The 24683-nt window shown below is 32.9% G+C and overlaps 1 long non-coding RNA gene across 6 annotated transcripts; it reads right to left on the bottom strand.

The window, feature by feature from the left end:
- Nucleotides 1-120: 120 nt before the first annotated feature.
- On the bottom strand, nt 121-24027 carry LOC107842574. 6 transcript variants are annotated; one of them, XR_007044893.1, is made up of 12 exons: nt 23796-23909; nt 20024-20092; nt 19799-19912; nt 14228-14334; nt 13732-13790; nt 13332-13402; nt 13129-13254; nt 12744-13021; nt 11188-11306; nt 11024-11104; nt 9111-9203; nt 121-556 (listed from the first exon to the last, which is right to left on the bottom strand). It is a non-coding gene; the product is annotated as an uncharacterized LOC107842574 (long non-coding RNA). The 6 variants fall into 6 exon arrangements; XR_007044894.1 differs by lacking the exon at nt 121-556 and adding an exon at nt 7506-7656; XR_001665902.2 differs by lacking the exons at nt 121-556; nt 9111-9203 and having other exon boundaries at nt 10568-11104.
- Nucleotides 24028-24683: the final 656 nt, after the last annotated feature.

A 24683-nucleotide genomic window follows, 5' to 3' on the forward strand; every position in this document is an offset into this window, starting at 1 on the left:
TCATGATCCAAAAGGTTGAATACATGATATAATCGAAAAAAAAGCTAAAGGAATAATGTAAAACCTAAAAAAAAGTGTAGTAGCAGCTTCTTGATGTTCCAAGACGTCCCAAGATGATTAAAAATGTGTAAGTTGTATTGTATTTATAGAAAACCAATCACAATTCGTGTAGTATAAGGAATTCACTTGAATTTAGCACTGAAATAAAGCAGGTGGTGTAGGCTTGGCAGGACCGAAGTAGAGGGGGTGTCACGGGCATCATTCCACCGCAATAGAGGGGGTATCTTAGCCTCAACTCCACCACAATGGAGGATGTGTCACGGGCTCATCATGGCCAAACTATGGAATGGCATCTCAAAATATTTTCTAAGGCATTCAAAGCACGTTGTGAACTATGCAACGCGGGCAATTCATATGCAAGCACTGGAAGTTGCTTCCACACTTTTGGTTAAGTGTTGATCGTTCCATATTTTGTCCCTTGTATTATGGTGCATCTCCAATGGATTTCTAGCCTTTATATTCTCATTATATCACCGTATTCAGCTCACAAAGATTCCTACATAATAACACACCACGAATTAGAGATCATAACAACACAACATCCATAACAATGAATCAAAACAAGAACTACAATAAAGCTAGTTCGCATAGATCTTCACTTATCATTTAGACTCTCGACTTAATCAAATTGAACTTTGGACATTACCAACTAGTTATTACACATATAATAACACACACTTAAACCATTTAGAACTCATTAAACTCGCTAGAATTCCATGAAACCAACTAGATACACACATAGATCAAGCTAGTAAAGCTAGTTATCTCGATTGAATGCTAAATGACTCAATTAAGTACAAACTTGTTGGGAAACACTTTTAACAATGTAATCACGTCCTTTGACACTTAAATGCTTATTTATATCAACATTAACACGTTAAGCACATGAAATTATCTCAAAACAAGGCTAAACAAGCTAGAATCGTAATGCTTAAGTGTATAAATACACCCAACATCACCACCCTACACTTAAAGCCTTGTTCTTCCTCGAGCAACCCTTTACTATAAGCATCATGATTTGAGGAGACTCTACACTACTACCACTATAAAGACACTCAATCTAGTACTACAATGACTACACAGAATGGTAGTTTTTACACTAAACATGTTATACACAGTTTGAAAGCTCAAGAATACTAATTTAAAATATCTTAGCCTTAAGAATTGACTCACAAAGTGGAAAACTTATGCATATTTCTCAATAAAGAACATCATACAAATCCCCCACATTAGAGTTGGAGTTGCCTTCTAGTATGAACTTCTTTCACCAAGTATTCCATGTCTCTATGTTGTTGAAATATGTAGGTGATATTTCATTAGTTATCGCTTTTAGGGATGTTGATATCTCAGACTCTTTGTCCTATGAGGAGATCCCGATGAGGATCTTGGATCTATAAGTTTTTTGGTTCTAAATGAAATAAGTGGCTTCAGTAAAGGTTCTATGGAGGAATCAAAAGTCTGAAGAAGCTACTTGGGAAGTGGAGAAGGACATAAATCCAAGTATCCGCATTTGTTTTCCATTATGGAAGCTCCTAATTGATGTTTTTGTTAATCTTTTTTATTTGACTTATGATTGTGGTAGATAATAGGTTTGAGTCCCTAAGCTTTGAAGGAGCCAAGTGCCTTTGGTAAATGATGGGTGTGAACCCCAGGTGAATGAAAAGAATGGTTGAGTAATAACGATTGTGATGTGTCTTGTATCCTTGTTGTATGCTTTGTTCTAACTTGTTTAAAGGTTGGTTTGATATGTGATAATATGTTAACTTATGTTTATGTTTTCCTTAATCGTCATTCATGGATGAATGATCTAAGTGGGGGAGAATTAAAACACCTAGGCTTAGAACCATTGAGAAATTTTTTCATTTGATGTTACTGGGGTGGGTACGACTAGAGGCATGAGTCCCACACCTTAGATACGAGTCGTATCCTTATCTCCCTCCCCTCTCATACACTAGAAAGTGTGGTGAGGGTTACTCACTATCCTAGGTACAAGTGAGCCTCTATCCAATTGTACCTTAAGGTATGATTCGTACCATTACCAATCGTATTGAGTGATGTCTCAATCAAAAGTGGATTATTTTTGGTACGAGTGATGTGTACGAGTTAATGCATAAGCCGTACCCTTTTGATATGTCGCAATGATGTTTAGTTGTACCATAACCAGCGTAGGTGACCTACAAAAAGCCTATAGTATGATTTAGGGTACCACTTGTACCCTAGGGTACGTTTCCCTATATGAGTCGTACCCCTGCACGAGCTCATTTTCCAGCTTTTAACTAAGGGCCTTGTGGTCATTTCCTACACCTAAATACCTAATTCTCCTTACTATATAAGTGTTTGTAGACTTCTAAAAATCCATTTATGATGGATTAAACACCCTAAATACTCTCTCAAACTCATTTGTGAAGAATTGGAGGCTAGGGTTTTAAGGGGGATCCTCAAGAGGCAAAGTGAAGTCAAGACTCTTGGTGAATCAAGTTTTTTAAGGCATGTAACTCTTCCCCTTGATAAATAACTCTAAACCCATGTATTTTACACTTGAATTAATAAATTCACATGGTGATTTTGAAATCAAATAAAAAGGGTTTTGTTTTCTAATGATGAATAATGTTGACTTTTGCTTAGACTTGTGTTTATACATGTTATTTATGATGATTTGCATATATGGGTGCTTTTTGTATGTGTTATAACATGTGGGTCTTGATTAACCCTAATCTTGATTATTTCTACCATGAATTTGGTCTTGATAAAGGTAGGCACATAAGGTGTTTGCAAAAATATCTAAATGAAATGACTAGTTACATGTTGATGATGTTGTGAACTAGGGACAAGGCCCTATGAGTAAGAATTGTTGGTTCATGCTATGTTAAATATATTGTTATACATGTTATGGAAGAGTATCACCATGTTGATTTTATGGCTAAGAAATGGGTCTAAGTTCCTAAGCATGAGCTTGAATTGTATGTGGAACTAAAGTATGGTATAGAAAGGCTAATAAATCTTGAATGGCTTGTGAGGGTCTTGATGACTATGATTTGAATTGAATAATGATTTGAATGAAGATATTGTCCTAATAAAGTAGTTAATCAATGAATACTCACATGAAGACCTTGTAGCCCCATATGGTGTTAATGTGGGTAAATATTTCAAGTCCTTAAATGTGAAATGGATTGAACGGATGATAATTCATGAAATAAAAGGGGTTAAGAGTTCAAATGTCATCTAATAATGGAAATGAAATGACTAGTGGTTCGATTCCCTTGTCCGATAAATGGCTTTTTGTTCGAGTCCTTCGCCCAAGAAAATAACTAGTGGTTCGAGTCCCTAGTGTAATAAATGGCGTATAGTTCGAGTCCCTTGCCCAATGATATAGCGTGTAGTTCGAGTCCCTTTCCTAATGAAATGACAAGTGGTTTGAGTCCCTAGTCCAATGAAGGGTTTGTGGATAGAGTCCCTCGCCTAATAAATTTGCTTGTGGTTCGAGTCCCTTACTTAGTGAGAAATGTTGAGTCTATAAATATGGAAGGTCAGAGTCTTCACCTCGTAACATGGGAATGAGTGAAATAAGAATTCTTGCTAAGTCTTTTTTCCTTTGTGGCATAATATGAAATGTTTTGTATGTCTATATGTATGATTATGTATCTAAGAATGTTGATTGAAAATGATGAAATCACTCTACTTTAAATGATAATGTTATTTTATCCTTATCATTTAGTTACATGCTAGCTCTCTAACCGCAAACCATCTCCGTAGTCTATTTCCCCACGCGACATAGTGACCAGAGCATCATTTTCTATTTCTGTATATTTATTGGGTGATCGAAGCAGTTCGTTCATTGACTTTGGAGTAGTGAACTTTCTTACTTCAGAAGGCATTCCTTCTTGTCTCCTATATTTAGACTTAGTTTTATTTTGACTTGGTTTTTCTATTGCCGGGGGTTTGTACCTACATATACATTTCTAAACATCAGTTTATATAGAGGTATTGTGGATGACTATGGACTTGGGTGTAATGGTTAGTTTGATGAATCTAATGAAGTATTATAGACATGTTTAAGCTATGACTTATAGTATACTTTCCACTATCTTATCTTTTGGTTGGGATTCGTCCGACCTTTGTGATTTATATTGAGGATTGGGTTGGTTTATCGGGGTGACCTTTGGTTCATGTGGGCATGAGGTGCCTATTCGACATGGCCCAATTTCGGGTCATGTTGACCTGCTTCTTTTTTGCATCCCTACTAGCTGTATATGAACCACTACCCTGGATATGTCGATATCATTATTTAACATCATAGTCTTACACTCTAACACCAAATCACGAGTCAACCAGAAGCAAATTTCCTTAATCGAGACCTCACATTAGATATTACTTAGGAGCATAAAGGGACAGTTACTGGAATTTCAAAGCATACTCCTTAACACTCATCTTACCCTACTTCAAGTTCACAAACTATTTTGCCTTAACTTTCCTCAACTCATGAGAAAATAAGTGATCAAGAAAAGCACTTTAAAAGTCATCCCACAATATCGACCCAGCATCATCACCCCTCATCGTTTCTCACTCCTCATACCACTGGTAAGCTACATCCTTCAACTGATAGGCAGCAAACTCCACACCTTCTAAATAAGTAGCATGCATAACCCTAAATATCTTCTCAATTTCATCAATAAACCCCTGAGGATCCTTCTCAACCTTAGAGCCTATAAAGGTTGTAGGACTCAACCTTATAAACTGGATGAATTAGCAACAAAACCATTATGATCAGGCCGACGAGACTGGGATGTTATTGATTGAGCAAGCATATGAATAGACTAATCTAACTCCACATTAGATATCTCTCCCTAAGGTGACTAATCATAAGAATCACTAGCCCAAGCAGACCGAGAATGACTAGTGGGACCAGTGGAACCCCAGTGGAGTAGTACAGTCAGGAGTAAGGACCCTAGATTGGGTATGCACTTCATAAATAGGCGAGTTCTCTTCAAATTTTTCTCAGATAGGACAGAGGGTCCAGCATAATTTCTACGACCATCATATCTTTAGGGAGGCATGATCTGAAATGCGAGTAAGCTAGGAATTAGTGATGTTTGATAAAAACTAGACTTTATAGCCCAAAATAGAACACAATAAAGGAAAATATTCCTAAATGCCTTGTAGCCTTCACCTTATAAGTGTGGAGCGCCACACAACCATAAAAGGGACTCTACTCGACATGGCTATGTGGAAACCCGAATACCCTGAATCATGCTTTGATACCAATCTTGTCACGGCCTAACCTGGGCCTAGCTATGAAGGGTATCTCAAGCCTACCAAGGGCCAAAAACCACCCCTTAGCCTTATCTTAAGAGCAAAATTAAAGTACACAATGGAAGCCAACCAAACCAATGATAGATAAATGATACCAAAAGAAAAAGTAAACAGTCAAAACATGACATCAACAACATCCCACTTCTATCCATGAAAGCCTCTAATCAAAGAATATTAACTAAGTCAGGACTTGCCCCCAACTATAACCAAAAAGGATCTAAAAGAACTATTAAAACATTAATAAAAACAATAAAGTGAATGGGTCTTCCAAAGAATAGAGGCTCATCACTTCACAACTGATTGACAAAAGTACTTAACCACCTAACGCTGAACAGGAGCAATAGAAAACCTTTTAAACCCTATATCATGAAATGATGCAGCGTCAAAGGACAGTCAGTGGGGCGAGCATTAGCATGTAACTCAGGAGACAAGTATAAAATAATCCAATTACCAAAATTCAATCATAAACCATATGCATCACATTCATATACATATATATAAGATGTCAGATCGGGAAAAGGTCCATGAACATGAGAGTTTAAAATATTAATCAAAACTATGTAGCTCGCTCCATCCTAAAGGCACGCATAGGTTATATGGGCCCTGCTCCCCCAGTTGGAAGGGCCCAGTGTGTGCTAGCTGCACAAATCAAGGAAAAACTAAGAAAAGCCTAGAGACACAAGATTATATTCCTCACAAAATATATAATGTGTGCACCAAAGCACACGGTCACATAGACCCCTAACATCGGTAAATGTGATTTTTAGTGTTGATTCCCCTGGGACCTACACCTTCACGGTGAGCTACACATTTTTTTAAGCTCAAATTAAAATACTTTACACCTAAGCCAACCATTAACCAGGGAGTTCTTTATGAAGGCATTTACCAATTTGGTATCATCATCCAATAAGTTTGCAAGCTAATTCAATTATGTCAAACCATTCTATATAACCAAACTAGCTCCCAAGTTCCATTTAAAATCTATGTCATGGCCACCAATGTCATCCAAAAATCATATTTGTCCATTTATCATTTAATGTAATGAAATCGGTTTAAATGATAAGTTAAATCATGCAATTATCCGTATTCAAAACCAAGTTTACAAAGTGGATTAAGTTTAATGCCATTATCGAGTAAAAATTTCATCAATTTGGGAAAATTTTTGTCATATATTCCAACCATTTAAATAGAGCATCAATTCAGTCCCAAACATCATCAATTAAAACATGAATAATCAATTTAAATCATGGGACAAGAAATTCAAGTAATTATAACTAAAATACCTCAACCCAGCTTCAAACCCATAATTTAAATTATATTAATATCCAATCAAGTACTGCCATAGTGTAAAATTCAAGTTAGGAAAAGAGAAACATGCCCGAAATACAAAGAAAATTGAAGAGAAATCAAAATTTGGAGCTTGAATGTTGAGTTTTCTGTAAAACCCTTGAGCTTTCTTGGGTTTTGAGTTAAAAAGAAAAATGAATGGATGATCTTCGAAAACTAAAAGGAAATGGGTTATTTTACATTTAAAAGTCATGCAAGCCCCTCACCCCAAGCGAATAAAACAAAAATAGGATGAAATTAACATATCGGCGTGGCACTCCCTTATCGCGGAGGTTAGCCTCCGTGCCACGCCCTTATTGCGGAGGTTAATCTATGTGGCATGCCACTGTCGCGGAGGCTTACTACCTCAGAGGCTTACTGCCTCAGAGTTCCAAAATGGTTCCAGACCCCTTTCAAAAATTTCAAAACTTTTCCAAAATATCCTTTTAACATCCCTAAATATAATTCAAGTCAAAAATTAATATTATGTACACGAAAGGTTCAAAAGTAAAATGGTTGAATTTTGCGGGATCTTACAATCTGATTTGAAAATTCAATGTTTTAATTAACAAAGAATATATCAATATTAAGACTCTTATTAGTAAATAGTTAACAATTTTAGTAAATTGTCAAAATATAATTCGATAATAATTTAAAGTCATTGATGCAAAAGTCGCAGTGCAAAAACTTTGCAGCGAAAGAAAAAAAATTATCTTCTTAGATAATAGAATTATCAAAAATTACAACATATACTTGTTATATGATTATGCATTCTAAAATATCATGTGAAATGAAAAAAAGGTCAAAAATGTGGTATTCAAGTCTCAAGGTGTTGTCATCTTCGATTCTAATTAGAAGTGAATTTTGATGAAATCTTGGTCTGAAATCCTATAGTTCCAAGCAATTAATGTCCCCCATCACCAAGAAAATTTGTTCTACTTGCAGGAGAGAACAAACGATCTGTTGAAAAAGTTAAATTTATAGCATAATAATTGAGAAACTAACACAAATGTACAAGTATGAGCATTTTACCATATAATTGAAATTTATATTTGACAAAATCATTGAATCTCTCCTAGTAATAATCGGCGAGGACATATGCAGATAATATAAACTATAATAAACATCAACATTTACTTATTTCAAAGCTCTTTATGTTTTTTTTTTCATCATGAATTTAGGCTTTGAAAACATATAAACTCAATTGTATCATGATTCTTTCTCATATTTGTTTATTCAAACAACTTATAAATCTTTTTTTATAGTATAAAATGTGAGTCTAAACAGACTATAAGCATGGTCACAGTTGAGATTCTTTTTTAACTTTTTGAGTTCATATCTTCTCAAAATGACTCTTTTTGACTTTTCAGAACTGACACTCTTGTTTTTTTTCTTAACACCTTTTTGATATTCATGGTTGTCAATTTTCTATTCAACTAATTCTACTTTATCTCTGTGTTATCATTGTTTTATCTGTGTCCTATCATGTTAGAAGAATGCAAAATAGAAAATATTATGTTAGACGAATGCAAAATAGAAAATATTGAACGCAACATTAAATAATAAAGGAAAAACATTAACAATATTCAAATGTAAAATGGTCCAAACTTTTAACAACAAATCGATACTTTGTAAACTTAAGTATCATATATTTATTAAAAGGAAATTCCGGAAGGTAATACCTTAAAATCTTACGTGAGCCCCAAACCGAAGGAGCCATGATGTCAACGTACACATTCTTGTAAAATTATTTTATTGAGGTATACTACAAATAATTTTTTTTCTAACTGGCCAACATCACAGAAATGAAAATTAGCTATGCCAATGCATAGCTAGCTCTTAGCTTGAAAAGTAATATATATGAAAATATGTGGTGTTAAAGATTAAAGTAAAAGACTGCATATCTTCACTATAGCACTAAATCTTTTATCCAATTTAGTAATCATGTGAGGAGCCTTTGAATGGAAAGCAGGAATGATCCACAGACATATCGAGGTTGTTGTTTAGTACATCAATACTATATATTTAAGAATAAAAATGCCACATCAACTTCAGGTAAAAAATTCCCGAGATTCGATCAAAATGCTTTTTGTGATAATAAAAAAACTAAAATTACTTTTATGTAACAAAAAAAGTGACTTTTATTTAATGAACATTAAGTTAATTGATCATTTATGAAATTCATTCGTAAATTTACATCTTTTCAAAGCAACACACTGTTACTCATATTTTATAAGGCGGGATAAAATTTTCTACCTGTCAATAGCTCGTAGAAACCATAAAATGTTAATGGTATGCCTCTAATCAAACAATTGGAAAGATAGAAAAAAAAGCATATATAATACTTATAAAAAATTATGATGTGCAAAGAAATAATCTAAATTAGTAAAAGAAGAGGAGACAAATTGACTTACTTCTGCAAACTAACTACCAAGAGGACACGTGCACTTATTCTTCTGCATGCTTTCTATAACTGGTTGTGGGGTATTGGCAATGCCCCGAACTTCCTGATCAATAGGAAAAAATTAAAATGAGAAAAAGAATAATAAGTAGTAGACCACAACATGTAAATTGTAATCACGCTGAAGTGTATCTTTAAATTTGCGCAGTTATAGAACATTACATATTAAAAGTATCTGTGAGCACCTTTTTTGTTAAATGATAAACAAGATTCTTCTTTCATTTAACTCTAGCATTATAAATAAATAACAAACACAAATATTACTACAACTTCAGGTTAAGAAACTCAATTTTACAAATCAATTTTTTCTAACAAATCTTAAATCTTATCTTCCTTCAAACGAAATCCTTCTAAAAATGACACAACTAATCTTATTCAATTTTTATGATATGTTAATCAAACTCGAGATACCACACGATTTAAAAGATTATATTAAGAGATGCATACAACGACATTAAATTCTAACAAAGTCTCAATATTACATTGCACAGATGTATAAATAAACTCATAAGCATAGCTTGATAAGTATATATTTATGGCCAACTTCTTGAATTGTCTAGTTAAAAAATGTAAAAAAATGAAATTTAGAATAGCTCATATATAGTAAATATACTACAATGGTTGACGCAATACTTCTATAAATTGAGACTCTAACATAACAAAAGAGTAATTCAATTCATGTTGTGTTTAAGAATTAAATTATATGGTAAAACTCTATGCTCTTATGTTATAGATAGAAACCTGTCCAACGAGGTAATAAAAAATGTGTCTGTGTCAAATGCAAAATACTAATAGAAAACATCATTTTTTCGACGGCTGATGTAGTCAGAATGTGGTCAGAAAATAAGGTAGTTCCGACTACTTTTCGACTGTTTCATGATAGTTGGAATATAGCTTGTCAAAAAAATTGGAAACTTCCGACTACTATAGTCGAAAATGTAGTCGAAAATTTAATAAATAATTATTTAATAATTATAAATTGTCAGACTGCAGTAATCAAAAATTTAATAAATAATTGTTTAATAATTATAATTATTCCGATTATTGTAGTCAAAAAGTTAATAAATAATTATTTAATAATTATAATTATTTCGACTACTGTAGCCAAAAAGTTAATAAATAATTATTTAATAATTATTATTATCCTGACTAATGCAGTCGGAAAGTTAATAAATAATTATTTAATAGTTATAATTATCCCACTAATGTAGTCGAAAAATTAATAAAAAATATTTAATAATTATAATTATTTCGACTATTATAGTCGAAAAATTAATAAATAATTATTATTAGTCCGACTACTATAGTCGGAACGTTAATAAATAAATATTTTAGAATTATTCTTCTGGCTACTTTAGTTAGAATTTTAATAAAAATATTCACCCAGTAATTATATAATTAAATCTTGTATTAGCTTACGCTACTCTCAGATTATAAACAACATAACTAACGTATTTTTCACAATAGGATCAAACACGACAAAAATTTATAAATACAACCACTTTAAAACAACCAAAACAAACATCAAATCAAATAGATTAAACATCTAAATGTCACAACCAAAAACAAGAACAATAACTACAATCTAATTAACATCAGATTCACTATCTTCCTCATCATGAAATACTTGAGGCATGTTCTTCTTAACCAACTGCTCAAATTTAGCAAACTTAGCATCGTTAACTACACATTGCTACGTCAATTCCATAATTTGCTTTTTCATCGCTTCCATTTCTTTCATAGTTTGCAAAGTAGAAGAGGAACTGGGAAACAACAAAGGACTACTCGAGGATTGGAGAACCACTATCCCGTAGGTTCTACCTTTCTTTAGACTATCTACGATAGTTGTCCACATATTAGTCATACCTACAGGTGATGGTTGGACCATGGTACCATCCTTTGAAGTAGGTTGGGTTTGACGCCAATCTTCTATACTTTTTTGAAATTCTTCCAGAAAAAAAATTATTTGTCAGTATGTAAACAAGCAAAGTTGGGTAATAATAAAACAATGTATGAAAAAGTTATCTTACATATGCATTCTTAGTACGAGCTTTGACTCAATCTCCTCTTGTACCGTCCTTCTTTTCTTTCTATGCGTCTCTTCGTAGACCTCAAGAAAAATGGGCTCTTTTCCCTCATTTTCATATTCCTACAAAATTTTAGAAAAAAAGATAATGCAAGTATGAATTAACTTATTTCTCAAATTCTAGTAGAATTGAAACTGTCAGATGACTGTTATGAATGTCACCATGATGGAGGTCGATGCCAGACTGATAAAACCAATAAATTTTCTAGTCACAAAGGTAGACATCTCCTTAATTCTATAAGTAATAGACATTTTTCACTTAATTGGAAACGCAGAAGTGTTCGTTTGCAGATGTTGCTGAAGTTAGCAATCTAACAGCAGGAACATCAAAAAGGGCTCACTTTCGGACAATCTGGTTCTTGTTAGACACGAGTCTTCTTTCTTCTTCACCACGTGAATCCATTTTGACGTCTAGTTATATATTTTCAGTTGTTCAAGATTACAGATGATGAACTAACAGTTTCAAGAACGTCTTAGGCACATTTTTCTTAACTCTACTTTTAGACATTTGAATTATTATTAGCAGATTTCCCGTACCCATATCCATATCTAGATTTATACACCTGATTTCAAAGTTTGGATCATGAAGGACCCAATATCTAGATCTGCGCCAACGTAGTGTGCATGTAGTATAAACAACAAGTGCAAGCAATTTTTTCTATTTTCAGTGCCTGAGAAGGCATCTAGATATGATATAACCATAATTGGAATATGCTATAACAGCTATAAGATTTTAACTATACATGATATTGACCAAACGAAGAAAGAACAGAAAAATATGCATAACTAGAGTATAAAAAACTTTGGAAATATCTATACATAATGCATAGACTTTTCCAATACCAAGTTTTTGCAATCCAATTCTTACGTGGAAATGACCACCTACAAATTGGATAATTTTGTCACAAGGCTTGATAGTTATATCTAAATAATTGGTGCAAGACTTCAAGTCTTTCTGTTGACTTGAAGGTGCTTTGAAGATTCCTCACAGCCCTTAATATACGTTGGTGCAAGACTTCAAATCTTTCTGTTGACTTGAAGGTGCTTTGAAGATTCTCTCACAGCCCTTAATATACGTTTTAACAAATTTTTCACATCCAACTATGCTATTAAACACATGTGTAGTGAACAACAAGAGTTCACATTTAGTCTTCCTGGAGTTAAAATGGCTTTTACTTCTTTTATATGTTTTTCTGATCTTTTACTTAGTTCAGGCAAAGAGCATAAGTATCCACACATTATCCAAATAGATGGTCCAGTCCACTAGCAATGATATGAAAGTTGTTGGATTCAAAGCACCAAAAGGTATATATATTTGGAAACAACTATTTACTTATACCATTCTTTTAAATTTTATTGCATGTTTATCCACTCCAAAATAACTTTGAACATGTATTGTCTAACGTAACATATGAGCGAAGTTTATGTATTTCTACCTAAGTTCATGTATTAGAACATTGAATTGAACCAAAAAAATCAGAAAATTCAAGCTAATATTACCGGTCTTCATCGGTGGGTAGCAAAACTCATGAACCTCTAGTGTGCAATGAGCCAGCCGTTTGAGACATTCTATTTGCCTTTGCCCATTCCCTCCTCGCCCTATATTCAGGAGTATCCCACTTTTTCAAGAACTTGACCCACACATCAGCATTCAGCCAACCAGGTTTTTCCAAGTTCCTCCGGACCTCATACAAGTGTTCTTTGATCTGTAGTGCTGCTTTCAACTTGAAAATGGGTTGTATTTCATTTTCATGACAAGAATTCCATACACACTTTATCTGCAAAATAGTTTAGTATAAAGTCATGAAATGATTTGATGGATACAAAGGTAAATCCATCACTGATAGCATACTGAAATGGTAAATTCTTTGATTTTTTATCATACCATAAACTGTTTCCACATAAGAATTCTGATGTCGAGTTGAATCTCGTTTCAATTACCCTACGACTCCGTGTAAATGGTTTAATTACTTCTATAACTATATGTCCGGCGCTATATGCGGTAATGAACCTGCAATAAAATTATATTAAATTATTTTAGCTTTCGAAAATTTTTAAAATTATGAAAAAACATAATGTGTTACTTACCCATAACTATCAGGGGCGATAATTAGCCTCGTGTTGCTGTCATATTCTACTGCCTTTTTAAATTTCAAAATCTGACAAGCAGTTGTTGTAGCATTAGACGTTGTAGCACTATCAATGAATGGCGATGTTGATGTGCTAGGACCTCCAATTCTCAATTCAGAAAGGCTAGATATGGATGATGTCGAAGGTACTGATGAAGAGCTACTATGCAGATTATTATGGAGAGAAAAAGGCTGGAACAAGTGGGGCGGTGGGGGCATAAAAAATGCATTTGGTAGTGAAATAGTTGCCCTTAGAGGAGGAAGAATATTTGTAGTAGCTGGTTGAAGATTTGTGGTAACAGGTGGTGGTGGTGGTGTTGTATATTGACGTGCAGAAAGATTATCAAGCCCTTTCTTACCTTTCTTACGCCATCCATTACCATGACCTTTTGATCCCAATGATTTCTTTATTAATCACCTGAAAAAAAAAAAAAAAAAGAACAATCAAATTGAACAAAACAGACAACACACTGAAATAGTGATACTAAAACTTTACTGAAAGCTGTTGAACAGAATTCTGATGATTAATGAAAGCATCATCCTTGATAACATAAACTATATCGTCTTAATGATTTAACCCAAACACCTTGTTTCAGATTGAAAGGCAATTTCTGAAGCCAAATAACAAAACAGAAAAAGTGTCGCTTATTATGTTGCTAATTAACTTAGAAGAATTTTGAACCTGAATTCAGTTCGTAGGAAAACAAAAAAATATGCAAACAATTGGTATGATCAAACGTTCAGATTATCACACTAGAATAATTTAAACCCTGAAATTGTTCTAATGATCCAACATTGGACTCACTTTGCAATAAAAAAGAAAGAGAACTAATTCAAAATAAATTAAAGGCTCACTTTTGTTTAGTGAGAGTTGCTTGCCTCTGATAGTGCTGATAATCTGACTTCAAAAGTGTATGACTTCTGTTCTGTTTTCAGGCTGCGACGATCTGTCCAAGTCAGTTCTGAAACGGCGAGGATTGAAATGATCAATAACAACAGTCTAATCCGAAAAAATATTTTTTTATTAGTTTAAGCCAGAATTTCATTGATAATACATTCAGTAGATGTTGGAGATTACATCAGTGGGCAAAAGGAATTAGCTTTTCCAGTGAACCTTCCTGTATGCATTCCAAGGTCTAACGAAGTTCAAAAATTCATTGAAACTATTTACAGTGTGAAGTTCACTATGACATGTGCTTTGCAAGGCATTTTGTTTTCAGCCAAAAATACCTAATTCCCTATTTACTAAATGAAAAAGTCCCTAAAAGAAAATATTCCATTCTCAGTTCAGTTTTCATCCGTCTATACTTATTCCTATTCTCGGACAAGCTTAACATATTAAACTTGATTAGACTAGAGCATAAAGGAAATGAAACGGGGCTAAGTCTAAATTTCTCCATTTAGTATTATCATGCATAGGAATAATCGATACTGAACTGTTTAAATGCTGAAACAAATACATAAGAGAACATACTTTCATCTGGATAATCAAAGAATTCCAACAGTGCATTCCAATGTCCTCTTCTAAAGTTATTCTTATGTATCTATTACAGTTGGAAAAAGATAGTAAATGCATTGTACTCTACTTCTTTATCGGTAAATCACTTTCCTCTCATCAACACATAAGTAACCTCAATAAGACCTGGAGAATGACAATTCACAGATCGCAAAACAACAACAGGTTTTGGTTCTAAATGTAAATATAGTAATAGTAGCTTTTGATAGATAGAGCACTCTGTAAAAGTTCCATGTAGCAGTTAACGAAAGTTTTACCACCTAGAACGCAATTAAAGAGTTGTAAAGAAAAATAAATATAAATCAAATTCTTGAGAATTTGAAAACGCACACCCTTACATACTTATACAACAATAACAAACCTAGTGTATTCCTACATAGTAGAGTCCGGGGAGGGTAAAATGTACGCAATTCATACCACTACCTCCGAGGAGTAGAGAGGTTATTTTTAAAAGACCCCATTAATAACGTAATTAGGACGGCAATACTAATTAATGAACTGCCAAATTTAGTTCATGCAGTTTCCTAGTGCAAAATATATATTTGGTAAATTACAACTTTCTTGATTATACAGATGTCTTAGTCCCAATCACATGCATAGTATTATGTTCAAATAGTTAATATCCATACATGATGCTACCCAACTAGTCTCAAACATTCAAAAACTATGCTCTAATTTTGCCAAATAACATCTTGTTAAGACCTCGATATGCAACAACAACAAACCCATTGTAATTTCCTTAAGTAGAGTTTGGGAAGAGTAGATTGTACGTAAACCTTAACCCTACCTAGAAAAGGCAGAGAGGCGGTTTCCTATAAACACTTGGGTCAAAAAGGAGGAAAAAGATGCAGTAGCAACAGGCAAAAATAATAAGATAATAACTGAGGCTAAAGAAAAAATATTTAATAATAGAAATATAAAAGTGTCATCAAAAGCTTCCAAGTCTAGACTCTCAAAGTTTGGTGTCGTTTCAAACATTTCTCGTAAACTGGTTGAAGACAAAGAGAAGGTCAGTCATCCATCAAAGCCCACTTCAACTCCAAAAATCATAGGAGAGCAAGTTGCTTCCAAGTATCTTACTACTCCTAGGAACAAAAAATGTATCCAAATCCAAATTCCTTTTGTAATGTGCAAAATCCAAAACCTGCAGCACTTGTTGCTCCAAAGAACAGAACTATAGCAAAGGTTTTAGTCTTTCACTCCCAAAAGAAAGCCATCAGTTTGAAGAAATCAGTGGAAACTCCCTTAACCAAATTATGTCAAGGAATCAAGAAGCTAGGGATAAAATACAAATGTTAACAAAGAAAAGACACTATATTGTCAAGAAAAATAGCAAAAAGTAGCAGCTAAAATACAATTCAAGACCTTGTTACTACACATTACTACTATTAATAACAACTCAATCCTCGTCACTTGTTTTATAGTCATTTATTAATTCTTCCTCATCACTTGTTTCATTTTCATCAATTAACTCTTCCTCGCTTATTTCATTTTTATCAAGTAATTCTTCCTCGCTTATTTTATTTTCATCGGTTGGATTTTCCTCGTCGTTTGCCCCAGATGTTCCTTCTCCATAATCATTAACATTCTCTCTAAGTTCAGAAGGATCAAATTCTTCATATAGGCCTTTACTATGCTGCAACTCACCTGCTAATTCATCTACCCACGAGCTTTGTTTTTATAACTACTCACCATGAAGATTTATTCTTACACAAAGGATAAGGAGCGTAATATACTTTTTTCACATTTTGTGCAATGGAAAATGGATCATAGAGTTCATACTCCCTTGATCGCTTAAGTTCAACTATTTTATATTGAGGGTGCACCTTTGTACCTAACCTAGGCATAGGATCATACCACTTACACCGAAAGAGTACCAACTTTTTCTTTGTCCAACCAACGTGATAATCAAGTTCTAAAATCTCTTGAAGCACACCATAATAATCAACACCGCCATCACCTTTCACCCACACCCCACTATTATTGGTTTTCTTGCCCTTAGAAAAATCTTCTATATGAAATTTGTATCCATTAACAGAGTACCTAGAAAACTTCCTAACTTTAGTATAAGGTCCCTGATCTTGGATGTATTTATACGCCTAAGCACCATAACTTACCCATATTTTAGCTAAGTTTGGAGAACAAAGTGCCTAGTTTCTTATTTTTGTACTCTACTTCAATGTGATTAAGCTAACCGATGTGATTATCATGATTTCAGGTATTAATGAGGTAGATGGAGACATAATGGGACTATGGAATGCGGATGGCATATGACACAAGAGAGAGTAGCAGTTTGGACCAAATGTGGTGCCTAGAAACATGTCCAAGACTAATTTATCATTTATAATTAGTTCAGAGACTTAGAAGGAAATTCTGAGAGAAAAGATTATTAAAAAGACTTGATGCTGAATTTTTTATCATTATTCAATATTCTGTAGTATTTTGAACAAGGGAATAGTAGCTTAGGGTGGAGAAAGAAAACGTTTCTATCTTGTTTTCACTATTTGCACACCAAAATCGTCTTCTAGTTTTTGGTATGATGAATATTTCTATTTGTGATTTCCATTTTATTCATGAGTAGCTAAGTTTATTAGTTAGTGTTATGGAAGCCATATAACATATAATCTATTACTTTGGGTTTTTGAATTCACAATGTATTGATCTGCTTATATCATACTCTCTTCGTTTATCTTAAATTCTCGTGGTTGCAAACATAGAGGATGTTCCTTAAAACTCAACTTATTCGATAGAAAGGTTGAGGTTCAGAAAAGAGAGTAATGACAAGAAAATAGGATTTCTAACCCTTATTACATATGTTAATGCCTTAACAGGATTAACTACTTGGATATTTTGTATTGTTTTTTGTAAACACTTTTGATTCGAGAGAACTGAAGTGAATTAGTCCTTGATGGTTGATAAACACTAGGATTATGTTATTAAATACAATATGTTTCTCTGTAAGCATGATATATGTATGAATTCGTAAAGCCCATAGTTAGAAAGTATTGAAAACTACAAGGTGGACATAACCCTAGCTTGCTATTTCTCTAAAGTCGAATACCACTACACATATCTCATCTTGTTAAACTGAAACCATTAATTTAAGAACTGAATCAAATTTCTCCTTTTTGTTTTACGAAAATGAATGATTAAAAGTCAACTAATCTGCATACAACTTAATCAGCACCATATTCCCTGTGGGATTCGACCCCAATCTAGTTGGGTTATATATTTGACAACGACCGCTTACACTCTTGTAAGAGAGTTGTAATTTGGGTGTATCAGTCCCCAAGTTATATCACGTAAAAATTGGTCATTTGGGTCAAAATTATCTAGATTATGAACCTATAATAAGTTCAAGAAAGGTTAGAATTTAAATATACATAAAACTGAACAAAAGTGTAAATCATGTTAAATATTAAAGTTAAACTTAGATATTCTCTAAACAACACTGAAAACATAGGATAAACAGCAGCATCCTTGTGTAAAGCCACGAAGTAGTTGTCCGATAAAGTTATGACCTTTATTAGTTAAAGCTTAGATAGTACTTGAATGATTATCATTAATATATATATACTCACTTATAAAAAGGCAGGACCTCAGGACAATTTAATAATACATGTGTTGTAGCTAACTTAAGCTCCACCTCATTCAAATATCGAAGTGGACCAACTTTTGGACTTCCTTTACCTGGTTGATTGAATATTAAAAATGCTATTGCTGAAGGATTTGTATTGTATCCATCATCATGCCTATTAGGTCGGTTTCTTAGACATGGTACATCATGATCAAAATAATATGAACAAAAATAAGAGGTTTCTTTAGCCAAATAAGCCTCACAAATTGATCCTTTGATTCGAGATCTATTTTTTATGGTCCGCTTATATTTTCCAATAGTCATGCATAGTATGATCTTTAAGATGAAATAATGTTCAATTAAAACACATGAAGGTAAATGTTAAAAGTCAATACCTCTCAAAGGGATACATCCATCTACACTGAACAGGCCCTCTAAGTCGTGCCTCTCTCAAGGTGAATTGGAAGATGCTCCATAACATCAAAAAAAATAGAAGGAAAATTTTTTGCCAACTTGTTTAAGGTTAAGAGAATGTTGATATCTATCAAAGATAGGTTCTCCTCTCTTAATGTTTTAGAATATAAATCTTTGAAAAATAAGCTTATCTCTATTATGGGATTCCAGATTCTATCGGGCGATACGCAAAATGCAATAGGCATCAATGACTCCATAAAAATATGACAGTCATGGCTCTTTATAGAGGTCAACTTTCCTTCCTTCATGTTAGCACACTTAGAAAAATTTGACGCATATCTATCTGGCATTCTCAAATTATTAATCTAATCACAAATCACTCTTCTATCCTCTAAAGTGAATGTGTAACTGGCCTTGGGGTTCTGAATCTTATTGTTTAAGTATGTCAGTTACAACTTATTGCGTCGATAATACTCCTTTAAGTCCATCCTGGCCTTAAAGTTATATTTTGTTTTGTTACTTACATCCATCACAGTATTAAACAAGTTTTCAAAGAAGTTTTTTGCAATATGCATGGCATCCAGATTATGAGGCAGAAGATTATCCTTCCAGTAATCTAACTCCCAAAATATGCTTTATTTAGTCCAGTTATGTGTAACACCATAACCAGGTATCCTAGATGGTACAGACTTTATTACCTTAAGTAGATTCCTCACTCTATCCCAAATTTCTTCTCGTGACAAAATTGGTGGTGGCCCCTCAAAATCAATCTTATGCTTCATAAAATCACTAGTATTTCTCCTAAACTCATGTTACATTGGCAAGAATCAACGGTGATAGTCAAACCATGAGTTTTTACCCCCATTTTTTAAAGTGAATGCTTTTGTGTCTTCCATACAACAAGTGCAAACTAACTTACCCGAAGTCGATTACCCAGACATCATTCCATAAGCAGGAAAGTCATTTGTAGTCCACATCAAAGTAGCACATAATATAAAGTTTTGTTTCATTGATACATCATATGCTTCCACACCTTCATGCCATAATAAGTTCAACTCATCAATCAATAGTTGTAGATATACATCAATCAAAACTTTTGGATTGCGAAAACTTGAAATAATGTAAGTTAGAAATATATACTGACTCGTCATACACAATTCAGGTGGGAGATTACAAGGAGTCACAAATATTGTCCAACATAATTATGGTGTAGCTGCGATAGAAAATGAAATAAATCCATTAGTAGATAATCCCAACCTAATGTTTCTTGGTTCATTAACAAAATCTGGATATACACTATCAAAATGCTTCCACTATTCTCCATCTGACGGATGGCATAAAATACCAAGTGGTCTTTTATTTTCATAGTGCCATCTCATATGAGGGGCAGAGCTCATTGATGCATACAACCTCTTTAACCGTGGTATAAGGGGTAAGTAATGCATCGACTTTACATGAACCTTCTTCCCTTTGGCATGTATGACTTTATTATAACAAGGCTGAGTACAAGATTTGCATCTTTCTTATAGAATAACATGCAATGTTTCTTGCAATAGTGAATCCTCTCTGATGAAAGTCCTAACTTAGAAACCAACTTCTTTATTGTGTAGAAATCTTTAGGTAAGTTAATTTTATTTAGGTTAAGTTAATTTATAAGTCCAATGAAAGAATCCATGCCCTCTTGAGAAATACAATAATCTGACTTAATACTCAGTAACCGAATAACAATAGATAACTTAGAATGCACTGATTCTTCATACAATGGATGACTAGCTTCCTTTAACTGTTCATGAAAGTGCTTAGCCTTATCATTTGGTTTATTTTGAGCCCCTAAGTTTGTCCCAAAAGCATCCCTGACCATCTCACTATCCTGAACTTTCAATATTATTCTCTCTTATTGGACTTTCAACATAATTCTGAAAAGCAAAATTATTAGTAGCACTACTCTCTCCATGAGTTGTCCACACAATATAATTTAACATAAAACCCTTATTATAAAGATGTAATATAACAACATCTGGACTCAATAACTTGCAACACTTGTAATTCCAACAAGGAAACCTAATGGTCCGTTCAGTAACAAACAATAAATCCAGCTACCCCAGCTTTATATTCCTCCCTCAATCCCACAAGGTTAGGATAAATTCTATTATACATCCATGTATGATCTTCATTTTCCATCTACATAAGATCGACAATAATAATAATAGAGAAGAGAAACAAAACAATAACAGGTTTGTTTAGAGATGCTACTACGCAGTGGACATAAGAAGAAAACTAAGAGATTCAATACAACATAGTAAAGCAGCCAAGAACAATAAAATATTTTAATTAAAAAAGAATTTTTGTATCAGTGAAAGGAATCCAATCCATATGATAGCTTCACAAACAAGATAAAAAAAAGGCAAAAAGGGAGACAAGCAGATGGGGTAAAGAATTTAAAAGAAGAAAATAAAAAAAAATGCATGTTGATAAAAGAACAACCCCACCTATATTTGGTTGAATCAATACTTAATCAATGGCAAAAAATAATTACTCCCAATGGACATCCACTTTGGTTATCAACAAATGATGCACAAACATATACTACGAAGAAGAAGCATCCCACAAAATAATAAAGGTCGAATAAGTCTCAAAATGGGAAATTACTGACTTTCCCCATTTGAGCCAACCTCAGCCCAAATAGACCACAAATAGCATCAAAAGAAGAATAGAGTACCCATCTCAACAATAACACCAACATCAAGACTACTACCAGATGATAAACCAACCAAACCAAAAGAATAACCTCAACTTAACATTCTTAAGGACATGTAGCGTTCTCTAGATCCCAATCAGATAAAACTTTATCAAAGTTTGTGCTCTCTTTTTTGTTCTGTATTACTATGTTAATTGATCATACAGCTATGAATGACTTTAAAATTCTAATTGGGTTAATCAGGGAGTAATGAAATGCAGGATATTTCAAATAAAGCTATAGTTTCAAATATTAATTGGTCATATATTGACCAAAGACTTTAAGATTCTAATTGGTTGAGCAAGAGATTGATGAAATGCCAGATATTATAAATGAAGCTATCATTTCAAATATTTAGCATCTCGAAAGTTCTGATTTCAATTAATTATCAATTAGAAAAAGATCATTCAACTTCATTCTCAAAGAAAAAAAAAACTCAAAAGGAAAAGAATAAACTCTATGTCATAAGATGGAGAATACAACATTTTCAATATATAAAAGATTGAGAGAGCTAGATTTCAAAATCGATGAACCTGACACGCATTATTTCCATATATTGGATTAAGGTGTTACAAACTAGCAATAAAACCTTTTTTATTATTTGGTGACCTTACATGGTGAGAATTGTCTAAAGCCATATAAGGAGACATCAACCATAATTAATAGATGTTTTATGCCCTATAATCACTGAATCAGAGTTTTACCATATTGTAAGCTAGTAACCAATATAAATTCTAAACTAAACTTGAAGAAATAATCAAACTTTTTCAATCACTTTTCAATTATTATCCTTATTTTTCATCCCTCATCGAGTTTTCAGATGGTATATCTCAAATCTGTCTTACATCTCGGATTTAGTGCAACGAAGCATACTTTAAAATAAAGTAAACATAACTCCATAAGCAACAATTTAGATGTATTTTTTTGGTTTAGTTATCCTTGTAACATCATTTAAACAGTGTATTGTTAATTTCAAATGGTGCCTGAGTGAACAATGACCAACACTTCTGCCATTCAAATGATCCTCCATCCACCCCAAACAATGAAAATAATAATAAAAAAAGAGACACATAATGGCCCTGGATCATTACAAGAAAAGTTTAGAACACTCTAACAACTATGAGTATCCATGTTTGCGCTCCTTCTAATCAATACCAGCTGTAAGGTAAAACACATAAATATACTAACTCCCGATTCCTAATAGCGAAATATTTATACACGAAAAGGGACAAACAGTCAAACAAGAGAAACAAGGTAGTACTTAGTGGAGCTATCATATTTTTACCAAATGATACACATTATGCTTGTGCATTTATATTGCAATATTATACATAAGCTGTAAGGAAAGTATTATTCAAACACACAGGAACAAGTTGTGCTTTGACATTTCTATCCATTTATCATAACAAGCTGCATGGCAAGTATTAAGATGCAGTGTGATGAAAGTTAGAGCAAAATGATAGATATATATATAATAGTAAACTTCATGAATCATAGACGCATTGTACAACAGAGAAAACGAATTGCCAATGCTAGAATCACAACAGAACCGTGGAATGCCAAATATTTCTTCCTACGACTTTCTCAACAACTAAATGCTAAGCCATGGTACTCCACTAACTGTTAAAAAGAAGTTATAATTTCTAGATCCATCTCAGTTGGCTTGCCGTAGAAATTAGCACACTTATCGAGAGCATGCTAGAAATGCAGAACAATTCAACCATTTACTCAAACAAGTTTACAATGGTAGAAACAGATTTAGAGAAAGAATAGCACTACAAGATAAGATATTTTTTGAGAAAAGAAATGAAAACACTGAAGAGGTTTTACCAAAAGTACCATAAATGACAAAACAATGAAGACTAGGGTCCGCTCATCAATCAAAGGTACTAAAAATAACAACGACTCTGAGATGAAGCATTCTACAGAATTAGTTCATCAAATGAATTACATAAGAAAACCATGATAGCAAGTGCATTTCCTGAAACAACTCTGGCAACAAAATAGACAACCAAGATAACATGTGAATATTGAAATACCAGATATCAATCAGTGTTTTGGTTTTACCAAAAGTACCACAAATGACACAACAATGAAGACTAGGGTCTGCTCATCAATCAAAGGTACTAAAAATAGACCACGTCCATAAACTCTTATAGAAAATAGAATAAATCTTTACCTCGATTCAGTGAAGATGTGAGTGAAGATAGGAAGACCACGTCTCAGGATCAATACCGTCATTCAGTGAAATTATACCTCGAAGGTCAAGTTCACTGAAATTGACCTTCAATACTACCACTCTACCGTCGCTAATTTTTTAGAGAGAAACGTTACCACAGGAGCCCCTAGCTTAGGGAGAGACGACTGTGAGAGAGAATTGGAAAAGTAGTTGTGATATGTGCTTATATTTTATATAATTAAATATAAATTTTCAACTACTTTAGTCGGGTAGTAATTTAATATATTTAATTATATATTTTTATCGACTGCATCAGTCAATTAAATAATAATATATTTATTTAATTATTTATATGTCCGACTGCAGTAGTCGAAAATACATATTTAATAATTTATTTAAATAATTATTTAATTTTTGTATAAGGGTTTGATTATATATTTAGTAATATATTTATTTAATTATTTATATTGGTAGTCGAAAATACATATTTAATAATTTATTTAAATAATTATTTAATTTTGTACAAGGGTCTGATTATATATTTAATAATATATTTATTTAATTATTTATATTTTTGACTACAGTAGTCAGAAATACATATTTAATAATTTATTTAAATAATTATTTAGTTTTTGTATAAGGGTATGATTATATATTTAGTAATATATTTATTTAATTATTTATATTTTCGACTACAGTAGTCGATAATACATATTTAATAATTTATTTAAATAATTATTTAATTTTTATATAAGGGTCTGATTATATATTTAATAATAAATTTATTTAATTATTTTTATTTTCGACTACAGCAGTCGGAATATACATTTTTCAAAATTTACCACCAAACATTCTGAGTGTTATAGTCCCAAATAGTATCGGAATAAT

The sequence above is a fragment of the Capsicum annuum genome, chromosome 9 (genome assembly GCF_002878395.1).
Source record: "Capsicum annuum cultivar UCD-10X-F1 chromosome 9, UCD10Xv1.1, whole genome shotgun sequence".
NCBI classification, from domain to species: Eukaryota; Viridiplantae; Streptophyta; class Magnoliopsida; order Solanales; family Solanaceae; genus Capsicum; species Capsicum annuum.